At 42.8% G+C, this 15,884-nt stretch overlaps 1 pseudogene; it reads right to left on the bottom strand.

The window, feature by feature from the left end:
* Positions 1-5,476: 5,476 nt before the first annotated feature.
* On the bottom strand, positions 5,477-10,406 carry LOC125507066 (putative callose synthase 8; annotated as a pseudogene).
* Positions 10,407-15,884: the final 5,478 nt, after the last annotated feature.

Raw genomic sequence — 15,884 nt, 5'->3', positions numbered from 1 at the left:
AGAACCATCCCTACCACACATAACTCAGACTCTCACAGATTGTACCCCTACTGCGATGGACAGAGAACCAGCTTCAACAAATCTAACCCCAACCCCGGTAGATAGTAACCCAGTTCCAGTTGACACAGCACCATCTCCACCACAGAGCTTCCAAACAAGAGCGGTTAGTAAGGCAGCTCCAGTGCCCAAAGTGCCAGTACTACCACGGCGAACCCCAAATCCACCAGTTAGTACACCTATTCTTGTGGGCAAAGCACAACCAGCCATTCGTAGTTTAGCATCTATCGCATTTGATGTTGTTAAATCCTATGTGCGTACATATCTTCCCATCATGGAAATATTATACTGAAGATGAAGGAAAATTCCAGTTGTAGGTGTTCGTCCAGGAGTTATGTGTAAGTAATGTTATTCATGGTAATTACTTTGCTTTGTCACATACATTCTACCTCCATGTTGGTTATAATACAGCAAATGTTCCCATTTTTCTCTATAGAGAAGGACCGATTTGGAAACTCAGGATGAGGTAACATGTGCTAATACATTTGCTATCTTTAAGAATGCTTGGTGGCAGTATCAAAATTACCTAAAGAAAATGTACTTCACTGGCAAAGAAACTCATCAAACTCACCTCAGCGTTACACTGTTCATTATGGGCCAGTTTCACCACGGGCCTTTAATGGGCTCAGAATTACAAAGGGCCTTGTATGGGCCGAAAGACGTCATGGGCCATACATGCGCCGAAAGTTACAATGGGCTGGAATCATATTGGACGGCCCAGATGACGCTACTGGGCCTGATTCAGATAGGCCATAACGGGTCATGAGTTAGCGGGCTGTAAATGTGCTATATGTGAACATGCCGTTAATAGGATTTCCGTGGGCCGGCCCGCTACCTTTTGACAAGTCAAACGGGTCGGGCTTCTCACCTGAATGGGACTTTGTTGGGCCGTGCCACGTGTTGACGTATCATAGGTGCCTCCTGTCCAATGAGTGGATGACATCTGTCCCAACGCTGAGCCGACACATGGTTCCTCTGGCCATTGAGAATTTTACATGTGGAAAATCCCCATTAGTCCGGGTTGTTAACGGGTTATCGAATCCAAACCGGAACCCGGTAGCTTAACGGTGACCCGTTATGGTGGATGCCACGTGTCAGTTACCCTTGATGAAAGCACTTCATGATGCGCCATTTATCGTCATGGAAGTGGACACTTCCGTGATGATAATTTTGGTATTGTCATGGAACACTTCTACGACAGCACATGTATGACTATCTTGATTCTGTCATAAAATCGTTATGGATGTATATGCATGATAGAAAACGTGACCTACTATGACAAACACGTATCATCACAGAAGTGGTATTTTTTAGTGAAAAGGATTAATTCGAAGAACGGGGTGTGGAGAAAAGAGTCAATATTTGGGTTGATCCTTGGTTTCTAAGATAAATATACAAATAGATCTCAAACAACAAGACAACAAACAAAACAAATAATTATACAGATTGCACAAATGTATCCAGGGCCGACCCTAGCATTATGGAGGCTCTAGTACGAAAGTTATGAGCCTAACAACTATAATAGAGTAATATAAATACTTTCATTGGAAAATATCGCATCATGAAAATCATTATAAAGGCATAAAACATCAAACATAAAGTCTTAATACAACATGTATATGTGATTGTATGATACAAATGATGATTACAAGTTACTTGGGTGGGGGGGCAAATGCCCCCTGCACCTTCTGTCATGGCCTAGGGCCCTCAGTGTGGTAGTGAGCTGGTATGAGTGCAAGATAACAATTAATGAAATCCATGATGGAAAATTTGGAGAGCCATGAGATAACCATCAAGTCATGATTGATAGAAATACGAACAATTTTGTAGGTCTGAACATAAGCGGGTGATCGGTCAAACGATGGCTAATCCAACTCACAAACCACAACAAATATTTGCACAAATGTCAGTATATTCAAAAGAAGATCAGCATAGTAAGAAACTTATTATCTAGGACACATTGAGTTTTAGAGATAAAAATGTACCTTGACAAAGCCAACGGCAACAATTACCACAACCCACGAAAGCAAGTAGATTTGAAAAAAATCATCATATGCATAAGTGCCATATACAACTGCATACTTACTGATATACAAAGAAAGTGTAAAGAGAGAAATGCTTCAATAATTCTAGAACTCGACGCCGAGTGACATAGATATACATTCTCAACAATCCACCACGTTCTCAGCTCTTTTCTGGCTGCACTTCTATGCCCCCTTGGTTCATCATCTGCTTATTCCATTTTGCCTAATCATCAACATTTTTTGGCCAACTGAAACCGGAGTGACTAAAAAATGAAGGAACAAACATCCAAGTCGTCGCCATAAACCATGTTGAAGCAACCATCAAATGTAGAGCCAAAATTTTAAATTTGGGTGTATATAGCTCCAATTTTATTTTATTTTTCAAGTCACCAACGCGCCTATCGACTGCTGTTGGAAATATGCCCTAGAGGCAATAATAAATTAGTTATTATTATATTTCCTTGTTCATGATAATCGTTTATTATCCATGCTAGAATTGTATTGATAGAAAACTCAGATATATGTGTGGATACATAGACAACACCATGTCCCTAGTAAGCCTCTAGTTGACTAGCTTGTTGATCAATAGATGGTTACGGTTTCCTGACCATGGACATTGGATGTCGTTGATAACGGGATCACATCATTAGGAGAATGATGTGATGGACAAGATCCAATCCTAAGCCTAGCACAAGATCGTGTAGTTCGTATGCTAAAGCTTTTCTAATGTCAAGTATCATTTCCTTAGACCATAAGATTGTGCAACTCCCGGATACCGTAGGAATGCTTTGGGTGTACCAAACGTCACAACGTAACTGGGTGGCTATAAAGGTGCACTGCGGGTATCTCCGAAAGTGTCTGTTGGGTTGGCACGAATCGAGACTGGGATTTGTCACTCCTTGTGACGGAGAGGTATCAGACATCATCATAATGTGCACAATGTGAACAAGGAGTTGATCACGGGGTGATGTGTTACGGAACGAGTAAAGAGACTTTCCGGTAACGAGATTGAACAAGGTATCGGGATACCGACGATCGAATCTCGGGCAAGTACTATACCGGTAGACAAATGGAATTGTATACGGGATTGATTGAATCCTTGACATCGTGGTTCATCCGATGAGATCATCGTGGAACATGTGGGAGCCAACATGGGTATCCAGATCCCGTTGTTGGTTATTGACCAGAGAGATGTCTCGGTCATGTCTGCATGATTCCCGAGCCCGTAGGGTCTACACACTTAAGGTTCGATGACGCTAGGGTTATAGGGAAAGTATGTACGCGGTTACCGAATGTTGTTCGGAGTCCCGGATGAGATCCCGGACGTCGCGAGGAGTTCCGGAATTGTCCGAAGGTCAATATTGATATATATGAAGTGAGGATTTGGCCACCGGAAGTGTTCCGGGCATCACTGGTAATGTACAGGGACCACCGAAAGGGTCCGGGGGTCCACCGGGAGGGGCCACCAGCCCCAGAGGCTTGCGTGGGCCAATAGTGGGAAGGGACCAGCCCCTAGGTGGGCTGGGGCGCCCCCCACCAAGGCCCAAGGCATCTCAAGAGAAGAGGGGGGGCAAACCCTAGGGCAGATGGGCCCTAAGGCCCACCCCAGGTGCGCCACCCCCTCTTCCCCCTTTGGCCGCCACCCTAGATGGGATATAGGGCTGCCGCACCCCTTGGGGTGGGAACCCTAGAGGGGGCGCAGCCCCCCCCCCTATATATAGTTGAGGTCTAGGGGCTGCCCAATAGATGAGTTATTCTCTCCTAGGCGCAGCCATACCTCTCTCCCTCCTCGTCTCTCGTAGTGCTTGGCGAAGCCCTGCTGGAGTTCCGCGCTCCTCCACCACCACCACGCCGTCGTGCTGCTGCTGGACGGAGTCTTCCCCAACCTCTCCCTCTCTCCTTGTTGGATCAAGGCATGGGAGACGTCACCGGGCTGTACGTGTGTTGAACGCGGAGGCGCCGTTGTTCGGCGCTTAGATCGGAATCGACCGCGATCTGAATCGCTGCGTGTACAACACCATCAACCCCGTTCTCTTGAACGCTTCCTCTTAGCGATCTACAAGGGTATGTAGATGCAACTCCCCTTCCCCTCGTTGCTAGTCTCTCCATAGATTGATCTTGGTGACACGTAGGAAAATTTTGAATTTCTGCTAAGATCCCCGACACCTGCTTCTCTTGAAATATACATATTTATACTAAAATTTTATACTTACCATACTACCATGTTAAGAATTATAATTTTCCATTACTTATTTGGCATACTTAACAAGATAACAAAGTTAAATATTAATTGTATTAATTGTATTATTTATTATATATTGTTAATGCATATCATTGGAAAATACTCATACATTGCGCTGAATTCAATTTGTACTTTGTAAAAAATGTTTTTATTATTATTTTATGATACTTGTGTAAATCATATAGTTTATACATATCTATATATGTTAGATATCTCTAAAACATTTAGTTTAACAAATATCGTACTAGTGGTTATGCTCTTTGATTAGGAAAGGATATATGTAGAAAATTCTAGAATACAAGTTTAACCATATGTGAGGGGTTGCCTAGATATACTCGTTCTTGGAACACCCATGTACAAATTTAATCATATATTTGTTAAATCCATATGGTTTAACAAATGTACTACTCTTTTTTAAACAGAAATTATGGGTGTACATCCGTACACCCATGTACTCATCTAGCTCATCCATGTATACTGAGCACTCGTGATCTCATCAAGACATACTAAACTGTCAGAAGAAACACCAACTTAAACCCTTTGACAAAGTGACTTTGAGAGTATAGCTGATAATTATCGATGAAGCTTGCATGAAAAGCAAAAAAACTACGTCCTGTCGACTGATATTTAGAGCCCCTATGAAGAAGGGTTTGTCCATAGGAGTGCACTTTTATTCCAAGCGAGAATGTGAAAAAAAGTAGCTTGCAGTTGCATTAGGACGAACTCACCGATGGTTGCTCGAAAACCTTTTTCAAGGCCGAGTTCTATCACCATAGGAAATATTGTAAGCAATCCAAGTTGAAGAAAAGATTGGGATGCAAGGGATCTTTCTAACAACTTCATATTCTTAGCCGTTGTTTAAGTAGGACAACTTCATGTAGACCACTAAGAACCAAATTAAGCTCACCGCGGAGAAAAATATAAACACATATTGTTCATAATCGTACAAAATATGGACTCGTTAGAATAATATGACTCGTCGTTGGTGATATACTAATCCACATAAAAGATTGGATTTGACTAATGTGGAGTTACAATGCAATGGACAAGAGAAGGAGGGAGGGAGAGAACATACTAGGTTGTTGAAGTTGAACCCCACTATGATGAAATAAAATGAAAGCATCCGGGGAAGGTAAAATCCTTGCCTTAACATCTATATTTCACGGCTAATTGTATGTTCACCATCGCCATGTGCAACTTTGGCTTCAAATATTAATATCTAATTAAGGCCAACATCACGCCCTTTGCCACCTTGAATGCACTCATTATAAGTTATATTTCCGCAACGCGATATGGAATTATAACCTATAAAGTTAATTTGAGGTGCAATTTCTTTTAAAATGGCATGAAGTTATTGTTTTCAACAAATAGATACTTAAATTATATGAGCAAATACATCCTCACTTAAGTTTATTATTTTAGAGGTTTTGCTTATACAACCTTTTGTAAAAAAATACCCAATCAAAAATATCCGGATGATCATAGTGAAATCATACCCTGCAACCATTTTTATTTTTTTGGTACAGAAACATATTGTCGGTTCTTCAGTAATAATATGCATGGTATTTAATATGACACCGTAACATTCATAAAAAGTGAGAACACTAGAGCATAGGAAATTAGCTTGTGTAATCATAGCAAACACTATAAGATGAGGAGCATGATTTCACCTCAAGGGATTAGCGAGGAATCTCTATCCAATTGTAACAAATGATGTTTCTTGGTATGATATGAATCCGACAACTAATGAAATATTGCACATACAATAATGTCATGTTATTCAACTATACAGACAACAATAATTATGAGCACATTCTCGAAACATAACAGACCTTCAAGTGAAGATATGTTCTCCAAGCCCAAGGATTGTTGGAGATTGATCTCTAGGGTGCTTAACAAACTCTTCGAGGATATTTCTCATTTCGTAAGCTCTTTGCAGATAATTTTCTTGATAGCATTGTATGTAAATGAACATAGAGTTTATACAGAAAACATAAACTATAGAAGATGTCTAATTCATTACTTGATCATATTAATGGTTTGAAGGGCCTCTCCTCGGGTAAATCCGACCGCAAGGCTTTGATTTTTAGGCTTCTCTTCTCCAATAATGGATGGGTCAGGCAGATTTATACGGCAAGTCTCCTATATAAACAATTAATAGTACAAGTATTTGAGGAATTCAACATAAAACAGTTCGTAAGTTGTCACAATCAAGTGCATCAATCATAATAACACATTGTATTTAATGTGATATAGTTGCATTAACAAAATAGAGAAGGGGCTCAGAAGAAATTATTCGTAGACTTACGCTAAAGTACAAGATTTTCACTTTAAGCTTCAGCTAAGATCATTATCTGGTCTAAATAATTTTCTGCTTTTATTAAGTCTAAGGAATAAGTTGTATGAATTATGTTTCCTGTTATAATTTCCTTCTCTTCATTGTAGGCAACACACAAAGATGGATACCTTCGTTGAGCACATAACAAGTGAAAATTATTAGCAAAGTTCTAGTGGAATCATTGTAGGAAATATGCCCTAGATGCAATAATAAATGCTATTACTTATCTCCATGTTCATAATTATGTTTATGTTCCATGTTATAACTACTATGGTTCTCAAGTCTGCAATAACACGAGGCTCGGAGGAAGACTCATATGCACGTGTGGAATAATAAACGGTAAGAAGTATTCCTAGTCTGGCCTCTAAGACTAGCTCAAGTGTTGCATGATGATTCTGTTTTCCTGGTCATGGGCATGTCTATGCCAGCAACTTTGAGGGCACAATGTTAAGAGAACATTTGTGTTGAATCGACCCGGGTTGATGTTATGCTATGAGATTCGTTCGTCACAAGTTAATGGTACATAACACAGAGATGGTTAACGTTTGCATAATTCCTTAGACCATGAGAGTATCGAGTTTCTTCATACTTGCTTCATGAACTTTGGGGTTTGTTAAACGACTTGCATCCCCGAATACCCAATAGTTAACGTTTGCATAGTGGACAAGTCGTTGATCCAGGAATAGCACACGGCAACTGGACGTTCACTCGAATATTCATTCGTGTGGGTATAGGGGTCAATATGGGTGTCCATGGTTCCGATGTTGATCATTGATCGGAAGGGGTTCCAGGTCATGTCTATACTTCGCCGAACCTATAAGGTCACATGCTTAAGGGTCATCTATCTTCTGAATACTAGATAGGGAGTCTGAGAGAAAGTCACCGGAAAAGTTTCGGAGACAACAGAAGAGTTCCGGAGAGAGAACATCGAAAGATTTCGGTAAAACCAAAAAGTTGTTTCGGAATATATTATTAGGTCAAAATGGTTTCGGCACTCGCCTGAAAATTCTTAGAGGGCCCCAGAATTGGTCTTGGAACTTTTGAGAATTTTCGGAGAGAACAAACGAAAATGTTCCGGAGCTGCCGTAACCGCCGTTGTTGCTTTTCGCTGATAAAAATCACCACACCAGAAATGTTTCGGATCATGCCCAGAAGAATTTTAGAGGGTGCCGAAAATGTTCTGGGACCTTCCGGAATTTTTCAGAAAAAATGTTTCGCGGAAAACATCTTGTCTCGGCACGAGGGGACAAGATCCCACGAATCGGGGGTTACATGTTTGGTGGCTTTTTGTCTAGGAGCACCCATGTTTCTAGGAGGCATGTTGGTGGCTTGTTGGGGGCCCCCATGGGAGGGGGCAAGGTTGTGGCTGGCCAAGGGGGTGCCTCCATGGTGTCCCCTTGGTGCCCCACTTGAGTTATCATTTCACCCTTCATGCGGGACATGTAGCATGGGTGTTTTTGTATTTCCTCCACCACCCCACCCCTTGCCTTGGCCTATAAAAGGAGAAGGGGCTGCCATTCTCCTCATCCCTTCTCACATGCAAGTGCCATGCAATGATCTGGCTTCTCTCTCCCTCCCCGCGAAATAGTTTCGTAGAGCCGAAAGGCTATCTGGGTTCCGGCAGGAACTAGTTCTGGATGGCAAAGCCCTGCCGGATAGATGACACCGTATGTGTGCAACTCTGTAGAGAGATCGTAGTTTCGGTCTTAGTTCATGAGTGCCTCCCGGAGGGCTGTCCGTGTGACCGTCCGAGTTTCGAAGGTCCTCCCGAAGGGCTGTCCGAGTGACCGTTCGAGTTTCGAAGGTCCTCCTGAAGGGCTGTCCGTGACACCGTCCGGGGGGCTATTCGACCGCCTCCCAAAGGGCTGTCTGAGGAGCAGATGAGGGTATACATCCTCGCGGTTGGGAGGTTGTAAATCCTAGCTGCGGGGATCTGCACCGCCGATCGTCATCGACTCTACTTCCCGCTGCGCTACAAGTCGGTAACGAAAAAGATCAAACCATGTATGCAGTCTCCATAGTGGTCCTGGGCTGGTGCGTAGGTCGGAAATTTTTTGTTTTCTACTGCGTTACCCTACAATCATTATTATGTAGGTCCATATTTTATAAAGCATACCTTGACATCAAATCTATAATGCCTTGAGCACGAGGGTTATCATTAGATTTGTGTTCCCAGACTTTGACATAAGATGACTTATGAAAATTTTATATCTGCAAGCGCGTCTTATTCAGCTGACAATGACTGGTCGTCATTGCTCTTATTTTGTCCTCCATCGATCGCTATAAGTCCTTCATATAATCTCATGTAAGGTTTTCAAAATGAGGTTACTTTACTAGCTTGCGAAAAATATGAAGGTCGGAACTACCAAATCATCATAACGGCAAACTAATGCAATATTTCCGTACAACATAAACTAGTTGGTATATTCAACTTAATATTCAAACCATTTCAGATATGGAAATATTTCCAAATTTCTTGATGAGGAAAGGTAGTACTATGCGCACCTTGGCCATTTGTCCTGTCTAAGAAAGCTTGTAGTCTCAATTCTGTTCTGTAATACATCATTCCGCGAACTAGACATTACATAAGGTAGCCAATCAGATAATTGTTAGTCAGGGGCTTGAATGATATATAGAACTTGCAAGAAATGAAATAATTCCTTATTATCGGTTCGACTTAGCGTTTGACCTCGAAAAGAAGCCCGATATCTGATCTCTTCATTGGTCACCTCAGAACCAAGACGTTCCAAAAAAAGATATTCATCTAATAAAGGAGAGAACAAAGTTTTAGTAATAAAATGAAATCCATGCCAGCATTTGGAATAAAAGAAAATTGAAGTTACGAAACATAACTGACCTACATATATCTTCTGCATGTAAGGGCATCTCCAATGCTGACTCTGAAACTGTCTGCATTCGTTCGGATTAAGCGGACAAATCTGAACGTTCGTTCTTCCACAAACCGTAAGCAAACCGAGGGGAGGGGGAGTGCTTTGCAGCCGCCCGAACCATTACCACGCACGCGTCCGACACTCTGGTCCCACCCAAAACTTTCTCACGCTCGAAGCGGTTGCCGCACATTCATGCCGCTCCAGAGCGTTAGCGCCACATTCATGCCGACTCAGAGCGGCATGTGACCTCTCACTGATGCCGGCATGAAAGTGGCGCGCCGGCTAAGAGCATCGGCCACGTCGCGTCCTGTATCTGCGGACAGATGTCGTGTCCGTTTTAAGAGTCGGCGTTGGAGATGCTCTAAAATAATAGGCCGCTGCTTGAAAATGGAATGCATAGAGATCTTCGCAGCCCCATTGGTGGTACATTCTTTCTTGTTTCGAGGGAAGCACGATGTGACAAGGGTACATTCCCCAGACTAGAAACCTTTGTGTTAGGATTAAATTATTTATGTAATTGAGGTTAATCCTCGCTTGTACATAGCACACGTAGGGTTACCGATTCGGCAGCCGTCACGGCGTTTCCACACATCCCACTCTTGGGCGCGTCCCTTGCATGCGTTTTCTCCCCTTGTATATAAGATGTGACTATTAATGGAATTGATGCGGTTCATTCATTCTTACTTCCGTCTCTAGACACGTTATCAGCACTTCGCTCTCCGCTGAGAGAATAAATTACCGCGGTTACGCACGAAGAACGACTCGGCGGTCCCGGCGGGGAAGCCCTCGGCGGCTCGGCGCCAACGTGGAACGGGACGACGACCATTGCCGTGCCTGGAAACCGCAACGGCCATGGCGCGAGGGCAGCCGATGCGTCACAGGGACGACGCTGGGTGGCGGTGTTGGTGCACGGCCGGCACGCAGCGACATGGCACAGGCAACGGAGAGAATAAAAGAGAAGATCAGCGGCAATTGCGACGACGAGGAAACGCAGGAGAACTGCGATCTCGTCGTTTCAAATTGCGACGACGAGGATGACCACGTCCGGCGCATGGCGGCGTGATACAGCGCGGGGCGGCGCAGTCTCGCTCTTCCCGGTGCCGCCGCGGCGCAGCCATGGGCGGCAACAACGCGAGACGCCTGGCGAGACGCGGCTGCCTGCTGCAGGAAGAGAGGCGCCAGATAAGGCATGCATGTACCAGTACAGGAATTCAATCAGGAGCGAGAATCACTTCATCGAAGATCGAATCCGGCACATGCACCTGAAGAATGGATGAAGCGTACTACAAGTAAGAACTACTACTCACGATTGATTTGTGCTTTCATGTACATGGGACGACAGGAGCCGCAGGATCCATGGTACTTCGGCGTCGACGACCACGACGGTCTCCGTAGCAACGTAGGCGGAGGCAGACCGTGCGCCCTCAACCATGGAGACGGCAGATGACGCGGCCCGGCTCGCATCCTAGTGGTGTGGCAGACTGTGAACGGCGACAGGGCCGGCCGCGGCGTCTCTGCATCAACCAACAGCGACTGCGCACGGTTTCTGGTGTCGAGACGTGGTTCTAAGACAACACAGCACGGCGTGGTCGGCCACCGGAGCGTGGCGGCAAGTTGCGTCGGCGAAGACGATTGGCACACGGCTAAGGCCTTCTGGCCAACGCACGGGCCGGTCCACGCGCAAGGCGAGGATGGGGCCACGAGTCCACGACCTCCTGGTCCGGCTCTCCAGATCGCAGGTGGTGACTGCCAACAGCGGCGCACGCCGCAGCGGTAGTTCTGCCCGGCACAGGGCGGTGCCGTGGTGTAGCACGACGCTACGCGGTGTCGGGAGGGAAAGTGGGCTATAGCCCCATCCCTCGTTTCCGGCAGGAAATAAAGAAAAAAAATAGAAAACAAAGTGGGCTATGCCACTGGTTTGGGCTGTGCAGACTCAGCCCATGGTCTGTTTTTCTTTTCTGTTTAGCTTTTAGCTATGCAGTTTTTCTTTATACTATGTGTGTTTACAATAATTATGGTATGTTACTGTATTATAAAGCACATTCATGCATCCACATGTTTGATTAGGCAATTTTATGATTGCTACATGTTAATGATGCTTAAAAGATAATTTACTACATAGTAAATTAATTATGCATGATGATTTCATGTTGGATATGCTAGAAACATCCAAGAGAGTTTTGCTGAGTTTGCCGTAGATGGCAACAATTATCAAACATCGAACCTGATCGATGTAAAGATTAACTTGGCAACCCGGGATCTCAGTGCACACATAACCACACCTACTCAGGGGCTCCGGCTATAGTCGCTATAGCAAAGTATGTTGCATTGCACTTCACTACACCATGATCTAAAAAAAAGAGAGTATCCGGTACTCTAGAGCTCTTTTGAGGAGCAATATGATCAATATAGGGTGATGATGATGCGTGAAGTGCACAGGAAATGGACACTCGTCCAATTCCGTGACTTGGAGTCTATGGTAGCATGCAACTCTTATGTGCATCAGATCAAATAGTAGTTGAGATTCTGCAATATTGCAGTTCTGGATGTTGATCTCATCGTGTAATGCTCTTTACTTGCAAATCCTTCTATGAGGATTTGCGCTGAATAGTGTCGTCAGCGGTAAAGGAATTTTGAGTTGTGATGAGAGGCAAAATAAGAGTGGATCTGAAAAAGGGCAAAAGTCATTTCAAGGAGAATGACAAGGCCAACAACTCTGATGGTTGCTATAGGTGTGGTTGTATAACTCGGTCAATTGCAAGAAAATGTGATACCTCCAAGCATTTGGTGGATAAATACATGCAATGAATTGCAAGGGCAATTGGCTCATGGAAACCAGTGTGAAGCTTGCTTCACTGGACATAACAATAATTTCCCGATGGTTGAAAGTTCCTAGACGTACCTCGGGATGTGGGAACCAAGAGCATGCTCGGCAAAAGGAAGGTCCACTACTTAGTATCGATGACATGCTAATGGACTTCACTACCAGTGATATACAATGTGTGTATTTCTATATGAGTTCAATCATATCTTGAAATTGGTTTCTTTCTCTATAGAAGCCTAATGGAATAATCCAGTTGAGAAGAAAATGTGTTAGTAGAAACTAGGTCTACTAACATGATACTAAGGGAGATTAAGTATTTCCATACTCTTGAGAAGAGTAGTGGAAGTGTCATGACAATTGCTTGTCATGATGTGGTAATTGTTGGTTTTGGTCAAGTCGCAATTGCACTCCCTATATGGGTACTGCATGGTAATCATGGATGTTATCTAGATTCTACTCGTACCTGGCTGAGTTCTAAGGATATCTGCATTGGTTTCTATGTTGAAACTCGTGAAGTGAGTGAGGTTGGAAGCCTACTCATGGCTCGGCTAAAGGGATCTGAATGAAATCCTAGAGTAAATGCTTCTCTATATTGTGGATTGTATTATACATACATTAAATTGGATACGCATTGGCGTATAAGATAATTCTCTAGAATCTTGAGAAGTTCAAAATATGGCATGATTGCCTGGGTCATCCTATTATTGGAAGGATGAGAAAATTATCGACGATTCAATTGGACGCAGTCTAATGGTGTGAATTTTCCAAATTCATTTAATTGTGTATACACAATGTGTGCAAACTGGAAACTGATCGCAAGGCCATCTTATCTCATGAAAAGAGGATGAGCCACTAGATTTCCTTGGATAGGAGATATATATGTGATCCAATTCAACCGTTATATGGAATATTCACATATTTCATAGTGCTTTTGGATGCATTAGTGAGATGGTCCAATGTGTGTCTTACTCCCATAAGGAACCCTGCTTTTACAAAGCTTATTGCTCAAATCATTAATTTGAGAGCAAATCATCCTGCGCACGGGACAAAATCCATCAGAATGGATAATGCTGTGAAATTTAGTTCATGAGCATTTCATGATTACTGCCTAGACTGGGGCATAACTGGGGAGCATATTGGTACTTTGTGTACATACCCAGATTGGTTTTGTGGAATCACTTGTCAAGACGACAAGTTGATATCAAGATTGCTCCTACAGAATTGTAATCTCCCAACATCTAGTTGGGGACATTGCAGTTTTATGTACTGCATATACAAATTGGATGAACTGCATATTATATGGTCCCCCGTTGCAGTTAGTACGTGGAAATGAGTAAGTATTTCCCATCTGCGATAAATCGGTTGTGTTGGATACATACCGATTTCACCACCACGGCGTACATATATGAGTCCTCATAGAGAAATGGGGATCTATGTGAGGTACAATTCTCCGTCAATCGTAAAGTACCTGAAGTCCTTAGAAGGGGACTTGTTTATGGCCCGATACGCTGGATGTATTTTGATGAGGACATTTTCCCGGCATTAGGGGGAGATAATAACCACATTGAATGCCGGGAAATAGAATGAGATGTGAATAGACATCTTGTCCTTAGTTCCACGTACGAATGAGTCTGGACTGGAGGTTCAGAAGATTATCAATTTGCAAAGTATCGCAAATAATCTGCCAATTGCATTTACTAAGTATATAGGTGTCACAAAGTAAAATGTTCCCATAGTGAATGTGTCAGAGAGAGTGGATGTGACCCATAGGTCCACTCGGCCACCGACGAGGGGGAGGAATCTGGACACAAGAGGACAAGGCTTCATGGAAGCGTCCAAGGGGAATGAGGAATCCTCAAACAGTAAATGTAGGTCAACATCATGTTGATATTCAACCAAGGGTTGAAGGACACCTGAAGGATGTTGGACACATCCAGGACCCAACATGAGTGTGCACACAATTTTTTGTGTTGGGTCATCGGAAGACCTTGACTCAACTGTTGTCGGAAATCACAAAGAGTCAAAAGGTAATGATAAAATCTCCACTATGGATATGGATTCGGGAGAATCATATAATAAAAACTACATTGTGTCGACATTTTTTTATCCTCATGAATTGCAGAAGACCTTGGATTGGATCTAGAATCTAAGTCCATGCATGGCTGAGTGTCTAAAACGCTCTAGTTGATCCAAAGGAAGGCAACAATTGAGGATGCACTCGCTCTCAAGAAGAGGGGGTATTGACCTGATTAGTAATACCCACTCCTCTGAATTTGTTCCCTGGGGGAGCAAATGGGTTTTTGTTCATGTGAGGAACAAAAACAATGAGGTGGTGAGACATGAAGCGAGGCTTGTAGCACATGGGTTCACGTAGAGACCCTTCATCGTTTAAGATGAAACATGTTCTCTTGTTATGAGTGGATTAACGTTCCGATATTTCACATCACTGGTAAATAATGAATTTGTATATCCAACTAATGAATGTTGTGACTGAATAATTGTATGAGTCACTTGATTCAGATATCTCTACGATAATTCCAAAGGAATGAAAATTCTGAATTTAATCGCAACATGTGTTGTGTAAAGCTTCAGAAGTCATTATGACTTGAAGTAGTCGGAAATGATGTGGTAGAACCGACTGAGTGAGTTCCTTTATTAGAAGGTTACTCAAACATTGATGATTGTTCATGTATGTTCATCATGAAATCCAAAGAGGGATTTTGTACTATTTCTGTGTATGTTGATGATCTAGTATCATTGGAGCTACACGAGAGGTACATGATACAATCATATCATCTTAAGACGGAGTGTAAGATGTAAGATTTGGTTGAGACCAAACTTTGCTTGAATTTGGAACTTGAGTGTATTCCTTCGGGAATACTTGTTCACTAGTCTACATATATCCAAAAGATTGTTGAAAGCTCAATATGGATAAGTCATATCCATTAAAGAACTATGGTTTGAGATCTCTGAATTACTAGAGATAAGGACCCATTAAGTCCTAACGACAGTGATGAAGAGATATTTGGACGTGAGTTTCCATATCACGGTGCAATGAGAGCACTGATGTATCTAGCAAACTGCACCAGGCCTGACATGTCATTGGCAGTGAATTTATTGGCTAGATACAATGTATCACTGATTAAAAGGCATTGGGTTGGTGTGAAGAATATTTTTGGATATCTTCTAGACACTAAAATCTTGGTTTGTTTTATGAGAAAACTCAAGATATGACCATGGTTGGATATCGTGATGCTGGGCATATATCATATCCCCATAATCCAAGATCACAAACTGGTTTTGTCTTCTCGAATGGAGGTACGACCTTCTCTTGGAAGTCGAGAAGAAAAACTTTAGTGGCTGCATCCACTAATTATTCTGAATGTATGAAGCAACATCTGAATCTATTTGGCTTCACAGAATGATGAACTTTGTTGAAAGTTCGGGCGAGTTTGATTGATAGGACTCACCCACCATTATCCATGGAGATAATGTTATTTGTATTACA

Source organism: Triticum urartu, chromosome 5A, assembly GCF_056163025.1.
Source record: "Triticum urartu cultivar PI428250 chromosome 5A, HENAU_Tu73, whole genome shotgun sequence".
NCBI classification, from domain to species: Eukaryota; Viridiplantae; Streptophyta; class Magnoliopsida; order Poales; family Poaceae; genus Triticum; species Triticum urartu.
The sequence above is the reverse complement of the archived record's forward strand: the minus strand, read 5'-3'. Positions and strand labels throughout refer to the sequence as shown.